Here is a 9,797-nt window from a genome sequence, read left to right on the forward strand (position 1 = left end):
AGACAAATCAAAATGTAATATTAGGCAGAAATTTATATATTTAGTGTATTTTTTACCTGCAATAGCTGACAGTGCTTGGCAACTGTGATTCTATTATTTGATTTGAAAGACAGCAAACATTTCTTACTTGTTTAATGTGTCTTAGAGTTACTATTTTTTCTAATCCCATGTATTACAGTGGAAGAGCCACGCACCTCAAAAAGAGCTAGGGAATGTAGAGTAACTGACACTCTAGCATATCTCTTCTGGAGTAACTGGTAGTTTCAATGTTAATGTGAAACATTATGGAAAAAATGCACCTTTAAGGCTTTGAACTTGATGCTTTTTGGGAATGTGCACCCATGACCTACATATCTGTGTATTCTATATGTGTTTGTGGACTCAAAAGATGATTCCTTTATAATTCATGAATCTTCTAACCAAGATATCTTAAGATAAAGGCTTTTCCAGTCATGTACAGAAATATGAGTGTAACAAGATTATCTTGCATCTCTGCTAATACTGCTCAAGATTCCCATCATACAAAAATTTATTTATCACCTCCATGGAAACCCAGATAGATTAAAATTATTCCAATAATGCCTAAGAACTGCAGAAAATGATTCAAAATATTAACTTGTCTGCCCCAGCATTTCTAAAATCCAACCATATATGTTTATAGAACTTTCTAGTTCTAACATCATGAGACTCTTTTCTGAATCCTTCTCTTTTATTTCTTAAATAAAATTGTTATCTAGATAATTGCCAATGTAGTTTAAGGTCGAATTTGTCTAGCAAATCCTCAAGTTCCATATTTTTTTTCTTTCTCATGTGGCTGCCATTTCACACTAGTCTCACATCATTCATGTTTTCCAACAATTACATTGATGAACAATATCAAATATAATATGCAGTAAAGCTTTTTAAATTTAAAACAGAAAGATGTGAACTAGAATGTCTATAGAGAACAATAATTCAATATATAGAAAAACATGGAAAGCCCCTTGCATAGTACTCAACTTTGAAGATACCTAATAATTTGGCACTTTCCCTACATATCCCTCTCAATATTTTAAATAATAAACATAAGCATTATAAGAAATAAAAGTTCCTCTTGAGTCAGAGAACTATAGGATTTGATATCATATCATTCCATTTTGTGTGGCACACCTTACTTATTTAAGTTAGAATGAAATGCACTAGCAAAGGCATAGGGGAGAAGAGAAAGAAGAGGGGAAGAACACCTCATTTCGTTAACTATTGATAGAGCCAGCCTTTGACCCACAGTGGTGGTCTTTTCTGTTCCCAGAATATCCAGCCATGTCAGGCCCCAGTGAATTCCATCCCTAACAATGTCTGGGTTTATCCCAGATGTTATACTTTGCTATTTTATATTGTTATAGTCGTATTTCTCACCTGGGTTTTGATTATCTTTGGTATAAACTATTGTTTCTTGGTTCACCATGTATATTCAAGACCCTTTTTGCTATAGATATATTCATCTAAAGGCTACTAACTGGTTTCCATCGCTGGGATCACATAATTCTTTCTCGAAAGTCCCTGAAGTGCCTGAATTGGGTTTTGAGGTCATCTCGCAACATTCCCATTGTTATACCTGCCTGGCTATTGCTCTCTTTTCCTACCTGCTTTGCCGTGACCTGAACTTTAGGTACACCTTTGGGCGGGGGGGAAATGGTTTTATTTATTTATTTTTAGAGAGAGGGGAAGGGAGGGAGAGAGGGAGTGAAACATCAGTGTGTGGTTGCCTCTTGCAAACCCCCTACTGGGGACCCAGCCCACAACCCAGTCATCTGCCTTGACTGGGGCATTGAACTGCTGAGCCTTTGGTTCACAGGCCAGCACTAAAACCACTGAGCCACACCAGCCGGGGCTAGGCACACTCTTCTCTATATTCATTTCTGACATTTTTTCAACAGTCAGCTCAATATCCACTTTATTCATTAAGCCTTTCTCAGTTTTTGGAAAGGCAAATGGGGCCCTTAGGCTGTTTTCAGAGATTTCCAACTTGACCACTGCGCTCTTTTCCCTGCCCAAAATGAGTTCAGAGGTACGTTACGTACAATCACCTGTGTTTAACTGACCTTTCTCTATCAGATTATCCCAAATGTAGAGACTGCCCTGTAGCAAACATGATAGGCTTCTTACCACAGCTCAAATGCATTGACAGAAACATCAAGCTCGCCCTTAAACATATTTTTCATGGCTTATTAATAAAACCTATGTTGACCTGTGATCAGGTGCACAGATCCAAAGTTAAGATGGTGAACATTAACCTTCCCCCATTGGTCTGCAGCTCCCTAATCGCGACTGCACTTCACCTCGATTCTGTCTCCTTTCTAAAGAATAGATAGGATTCCCAGATGCTTGGCAATAGGACTCTTCGTATTGGCAAGTGGGGCAGTGAAAATACAATCTTTGGGTCAACTATTTCTCCATGTTCTTTTGTAAGGGTCAGAACGTTCTCAGTAGTAATGTTACAGTTTGTAGTGTTCAATTGACCTTTTTTCCATACTCTTCCTAACCCTTGATAGCTAAGTCGCATCTGCTTGACCACCAGTTTATTAGCTTAGCCAAAGGCATATAGGCCCTAGAGCCCAACTTAGGCTAAAACCACAAGTCTCAAGTCTTATTAGAAGATATCACTTGATTCACAGAGAGGCATGCTAGTCACAAGCTGCTAATGCAAATATCTCGTTACCCTTTTGTCTTTGCACACAAAACAGCCTCTGTACCCTTTGCACACCACAAAGTGAGTGTTTTGAATCCCTGGTTAATTTATCTAGGTGGAAAATAATTTCAAGTAACCTCAAGTGTTCACATAAACAGCCAACCAAGATGACTGTGGAATTGGGAAACAGGTTGCGAAGTGGAGTCATTTAAAATGGCATGAAGTCCCTGGATAAGATCAAAGGAAGTTCCCTTTTCGGTTGACACCACTTCTGGGATGGGAAATGGCATCTCGCTGTGGTCAGTGCTTACTGTCTGCGCAAGCCTGAGACAGCTCTTATCTTTGCGTCCACAGTGTGAAAGCCTTTGAAGTCGAGCTGGGTTACCCAAGAGAGCACTGGAGCGGAGGAGGTGGCGGCGACCTCGGCCACCCTGCCAGCGGGCAGCTCTGCTGGGGGGTATTTCAGGATTACCTACAGACAGCATTATACATAGTGGAAAAGTTGTTGCTGGCTCATGCTTCTGCCCTGGAAAACGATTTCTGACATTTTATTCCTCAGTACATGTCCAGAGACGGGTTTATTTGAAAAAAACCAAAACTGGTATATAATTGCTTAACAGGAGTTTAAGTCCCCTTCACAAATACAGCTTAGAACTTCAGGTGTACAAACGTATTTCCTCCTTTAGTCAGTTGGAGTTACTGAAAATATAATTCCTTTACGTTGAAGATTTTTACGTACAGTGTCCTGATTCAAATCCCCTCCTCCTTCCTTCACACGGGTCCACTGTGTGCTTTGCAGACTTTCCATGAAACTCACTCCATAAATTCATTCCCTATTCTTATGTGTTTATTCCTTTGAAATAGACACTGAGCAAACAAATTGACACTGAGAACATCTTAAGATAGCAATTGTACCTCTCATCTGTAGAGATAGAGGACTACAGGCAAGAAAGAGGAGAGCTGGAGCTTTAACGCTCATGATCAGAGAAGATAATGCCCTCCTAAAAGAAATTCTTTCCGTACGTCCATCATAAATGCATTGAAAAACATCGACAACAAATACAGGTGATATCTATGTCATGGGTTTGGATTTTGTAGAAACCCAATACCTCTTAGGTTTTTAGAACTAGAGGGAACTAGAACTTAGATTTTAGAACAAAAGGTTGGCCTGTATCAAATAGACCAACCTTTTCCCTTTACAGATGAGAGAACTGGGGTGCAGAGGGCAAGGGTTCACCACCAGGCCCCACAGCTGGGGAGATCCCCTCCCCATTTGTATCTCTCTCATTGTGTGTCTCTTTTTAACCAGGCACAGTGTCTCTGATAGAAGAGTGAGAAAATGGAAAGAAATGGTTGTGCCATAAAGGCATGTATATGCCTAAGCACTCATCGGGAAATGAAAAAGACAGAATAAAAACTGTTAAAAAAAAGAGGAGGATGAAGGTATATTTGATAATTAAACCAAGATTGTAGTTATCCCAATCACATTACTTTTTTTAAAAGTCTGTTTTAAAAGAACTAGAACAAGCCTATATTGGAATTCACTGCACACAATTATACACAATCAGTGGACACCCCCTAGGAAGGTATTAGGGGTGAGAAACTACTTAACCAGCTTTCCAGGAGGTTCTTTTGCTCACTTAGAATTGCTCCCAAATGATTATTTTTTCAGTGCCCATTGCCTACTTTAATTTTATGGCTTCATTCTTTTCTTTGGAAATAACATTTCAATGTCATTTGTCTTGAGAATCTAGCTAGGATACTTGGGAAACCAACACACCCCACAGAAAACCTTTTGTATGGCATCTGGTAAGGAGGCCACCAATTGCTCTCTGAAGATGCGAAATCGCCTGGGAGTCTCCCAACATCACTTAACAAGAGACATATAACCAGGACAAGGAACATCGCTGCTTTTCTCATTAAGCAGCCAGGACCATTTTGTAATTGGAATATCATCTGGAAGGGACAGGTACCCAGGACGCCTGAAATGTATAGTGTCTTCAGGCCCAGATGAACCCCCAGGGGAAGGAAGTGTATAGTACAGCTACTTGGATGCCTTCTGAAAAGTCACTAGCCAGCTGATCAGAGTGGGCGACATTTGGTTGCTGTGGGGTGTGGGCACATGACTCCAGGCAATCTGGCTTTTTCTCTTGTATTTATTTGGCAAACTCAGCCATTACTCCTCACGACTCCCCTCCATATCTGAAGTAGTTCTCTTGGGGGGAGGTGATAGGTTATGAATTTCACATAGTATTGCTTCCAGAGTTTTCCATGGGAAGACAGATCTGCCTGTAAAACACCACCAGGTCCAAGAGCAATGGATGGCAGCCCCACTCCGGCTTGGCCTGACTGACCTCCCGTCCTGGCTTCCTTGTGCTCCTGGGACCTTTGTATTTTTACATGAGCCCTAATCAAGTTGCAACCTCTTTAGATAGGGGAGGGAGAACACACCATGAGACAGAAGCTTCATTTTCCCCAAGAAGCTGAGAAGCTCTGAGGCTTAGAAGGAAGAAAGACATTCAGTCATCTTCTTTGTTTACTGCTTCTATTTAGGGTAAGGTCAGGGTTTCCTCGTCCTGAGAAAGGGTGGCAAGGAGAGTGCACATTCCCAGGAGACTTCTTGGTTTTTAGGTTTCTTTGTTCCTCCTGTGTCTGACCTGCTTAATTCAGGTCAAACTCAGGGAATCAGCTGGAAGGAATTCTCTGGTGCAACGGAGAGAGGTCAAAGGAGGGAAGACACATGCGTGCAGGCACCCATACACACACAAATAAGTGGGGGCTGTTTGTTCCCCGGTGTCACAGTCAGCCTTTCGATTTCCTTTGCGCTTGGACCCTAAGTAGGGCATGTGACTAGGACAAGGAGGTTACCGTTTGAAGGTGGTAATGGAATGGGTTACATTTGTTCCATTTCCTATGCCCTTTACATTCATGAGATCATTATCACGAAAACGGATTTGTGCTGTGCCATTTCCTGTTCTTGCTACAATCTTTATCACGACAAGAAGGTGCCAGGTTTTAACGCCCAGTGTGATGGTTAACTGTTTTTAATTACTGCCATGTAGTGTGACTTTTCCTCCCATGTTGTCTTGTCTCCTTGAGGGGAAACGTGGGTGCTGTCTGGGTGTCTGCGTGGTGGTAAACTGAGTCTCTAAAACATCCAGGTAGGGAAGCACACCTGTGACCTAACCAATGGGAGCACTTTCACAAGAGGCTCTGCTTGCTACTGTAGCCTCCACGTTGACTTCAGATGCCCCCTCTTCTTATCCCCGACCCTTCATAGCCTGGATGACACCCTAGTGACAGTCAGAGTGTATAACTTAAGGGGCACGACAGTGCAGTTTCCAATTATCATCAAAGAATCTCCCCAGCATTACCATGCCGAGACTTCAGGCTGTTGATACGGATTAGATCAAAAATAGAACATGGTATAATAAGAACCTTTGCTTCCTGGCATGGACTAGAATCAGAATAGCTAATAGTACAACACTTTCAAGCTCTTTCTCTCTCTCTCTTTAAAGTAGGTTTAGTTCTTGTGCAAGCTGCTGAATTGACAGCTCAGAATACTACGGATAGAAAAATGATAAGCTTTTTCTCTTCGTTTTTCCCAGTGTACCTTTGGCCTGCCCTGGAGGAAATGTCTCAAGAAGAGAGGGGTTAGTTCTTTCTCCGGATACTTTTAATCTTTGAATTCAGGAGTAGGAGTATTATCCAAGCTGCTTATTATGAAGAATGTATCGAGATGTGGCTATGTGTTTCCTAAGATCAAAGCTAAAATTGACTAATCATTTCATATAGGCAACTGCAAAACCGCCGAGCTAGAGCCAGTTTTGAAATCACGTGCGTCTTTCTCATAAGTGAATTCCTGAGTGCTCCACGTGAGTTGCAATGAATTGTTTGTGGTTAAAGTTTTCAGAACTCAACTTTTAGAAGGATAGGGTAGAGCATTCACTCCATAATCAACACTTACGAAGAATCTAGTTGTTGCTACTGATGACCAGCTTGCATTTCTTGATAGCAGAGCTCAGAGCAATGGGGCTGACTAGAAAAGCCTAGACTTCAGCTGCAGGCTGAGGGGTAGTGGGGCATGAAAATTCTTCCCAATCTTGGTAGAGGTAAACATCTCTGCCTTTCACTATACAGGACTGATCTAATATTCAGTAACTTTCAGGGGAGGGACCATTGCACATGTCAGGGTGTTCTGAAATTCCTGAGATCCTATGTAATATTTTTTGTGAGCATATAAATGTTCCTTTTCTGCCCAGTGTACCTTCCTAGTTATTATCAAATTTTCGAGCTAATCTGTGACGTCCCACAACCTTCGACCCTCCTCCCCTTTCCCGCCCAAGAGGTGTAAATGGAGAAACCTATCAGTTCTTCAGGAAGAACTAAAGATGCCACCTTAGCCTAATTTGAATTACGTGTGATAATATAGGGCTTCAGGCAGATCCCCCTCACAAGGTGCACTGTGTCTCATTGTTTTTGAGCCGCCCAGCCAGCATTTCCCTGCCGTGAATGTACTGCGTTCACAACCACCTATAAATCATCCCATTCTGACTTCTGACATCTAGTGCCCCCCTCCCCCTCCCCTTTCTCCTCTGTCCCAAAATGCCTTACATGCCCAATGCTGCCTCACTCTCTTTGCACTTTTCACAGAATTATCGTGCCTGTGTGAATGGCTGTGCACATGTATCCAACTTGAATTTTCTTCTATTAAAAAAGAATCCCACATTTTAAGAGCCACTGCTTGAGACTGTAACGCCTCATCCCTCACTTTTCTCCACTCAGAAAACACTTAGAGAAACAAGGGAGTAGACCACCAAGAACGCAGTGGTGGCCTCTTAGAAGTAAACTGTTAGAGTGCATCTGCAGTAATGTACCTGTTCATCTGCCAGCACCACCCCCTGTAAGGAGAAAAAGATGTCCTGTAATGAACATGATCGTTTTAAGAAAGGGAAACAAAAAAATCCAATCTATAAGGGATTAATGTCCATAATAAAATATAACAATTCCATCCAGGAGATAGTCGGTGAGTGCCAATATAAACATAACCACATTGTCTGCTTTGCTCTAATTTGAGAGAGAGAGAGAGAGAGAGAGAGCGCGAGTTAAGGGGAACAGCTCCTGGGTTTCCATCTAATATTGTTCTGGGGAGTTCATAAGGTCGGGAACTTGACACTGGTTTCGAGTGGAAGCCAGTCAAGCAGGATTTCTTTGCCCTCTGGACAAATGGTTGGCCTACTTCAGGAATTTTGAATAATTATTGCTGTTCTCTTCAGCCAGGAGAAGTTTACATTTCACAAAGAGAAGAGTCTGTGGCATGCGTTTCGTCCCATTTCCTGAGCACACAAAATCAGTTTTGCTCTCAAAGTTATAGTTCCTGGCTTATGAGTCTGAGAGTCATCTTCCTTTTTGGGGTCCTCATGAAGATGAAGCAGTCACAGTGCTGCTTAGAGACTGACATGGTGCCCAGCCCCCTTACTCCCCACAAGGAAATTCCTTCACAAATGCAAGGTAGTAAGAGGAGCATGCTGTTCTTCCTGCTACGTGCAATGTCCTTTTTCTCTAAGGGCCGTGGAGCAGCAACTATGCACCTGCAACCGTGACACTCAGGAGATTGTAATCCTTGCTCTTTTCCCACTGGAACTACTCCGCATAATTCCCTCACAGATCATCTTGCAGCAGCTGAACAATCTGTAGCACTAGAGAGTAAGGAGTCAGTGGCCTGGACTGAGATCATTATTGTGATGAAACAAGTGGTTGAATAAACTAAAATTTTCCATAGTCAGGTTCTTGAACAAAAATAGCATCTCAGATTGTGTGAAGAGGATACAGTACTGCTAACCACTGGCCAAAACTACGGGCAGCTCTCTTTTCACCAGAAAAGCAAAGTTCCCTTCATTTTTAAGTCCCTCTTACTATTCCTTGGTGATTTGTATTGTTTTGGAATCATTTTCTATCATGCATAACAAGTACTTTAACCGTATGGGATTACTCATCTAAATTCCCAGGGAACAGAGAGTAGCTGTGAATATTTTTTATGCTTGCTATATTATTGCCTTAACGCTGCCTCAGATTGCTAGAATAATTTTCACTAAGAATCTTCAAACAATTGAAGTCTCAGGAATTATTCTCCTTCTAATGAGAAGCCCATTAGCTCTGAGGAAGAATATAATATTGTTTCACAGGTGCTATGTTGACTTAAATATATATAGTATATATTTATACATAATTTATATATAAATGTATATATTTATATATATTATATATAATATATATTTATATATATGTACACACACACACTTTGATATAGCATAGAAAAATCTTGTATTGATAATCTGTGTGGGTTTTTAAATTTATGTGTTTGTATGTTTCATAACATCAATCAATTCAAGGAATTTAGTCCTTCAGCCCAGTAAAAACAGACACAACACAAATCCCCCAAAATGTTTTTGCAACCTATGCAACTAACCCTGTGACCAACTGAGCAGGCAAGAAGACCAGCGTTTTGCACAGTTAATTTCTCAATACTGTTGACTCGTGTTTGCTCAGTGCTTTATCATCATTTCAGCACCATAAAGGGTTTCTAGATTTCTTAAAATATAGCTTAGCTCAGTGAACTCTTATGCAATTTGCTTTGGTGTCTTCCAACTGGAGACTTTCCTGGGCATCTTTATATCACCATTTCACGGAGACAGTAAGCAACCAGCAAAGGTTGATGGCATTTACTTACTTACCAAGTGTTTTGAACTCCTTAGATAAATTGAAATATTCACAAAGATCATCGAATAAGTATTTGATTTTGTAAGTAGGCATAACTTTTGACATAGGGCAGAGTTAAGTTGGTGGGAGAGCTGTGTTTCAGATTCTATTTTTTATAGCCTATATGCTAGGCCATGTAAACTCTGGTGGTCTTGAACTGAGAAACCCCAATTTAGAAGCTTTTTTTGCTTAGAGAACTCAGATTTTTTTAAACACATTTTTTAAACCTGTGGTAACATGAGATCTACTCCTTAACAAAGTTAAAACTGTACACTACAGCACTGTTGACTTTAGCTATTATTCAGTGCAGATCTCCAGAACGTATTTATCTTGCATTGCTGACACTTTATCCCCTTTGACTAACAACTCA

General features: G+C 40.9%; 1 long non-coding RNA gene across 1 annotated transcript; it reads left to right on the top strand.

Moving 5' to 3' along the window:
- Positions 1-6,249: 6,249 nt before the first annotated feature.
- On the top strand, positions 6,250-7,213 carry LOC118984292 (uncharacterized). Its single transcript, XR_005065892.1, has 2 exons — positions 6,250-6,321; positions 7,017-7,213. It is a non-coding gene; the product is annotated as an uncharacterized LOC118984292 (long non-coding RNA).
- The last annotated feature ends 2,584 nt before the right edge of the window (positions 7,214-9,797 follow it).

This window comes from Sturnira hondurensis, unplaced genomic scaffold (assembly GCF_014824575.4).
Source record: "Sturnira hondurensis isolate 20B ecotype Veracruz unplaced genomic scaffold, ASM1482457v3 Scaffold0003681, whole genome shotgun sequence".
Taxonomy (NCBI): Eukaryota; Metazoa; Chordata; class Mammalia; order Chiroptera; family Phyllostomidae; genus Sturnira; species Sturnira hondurensis.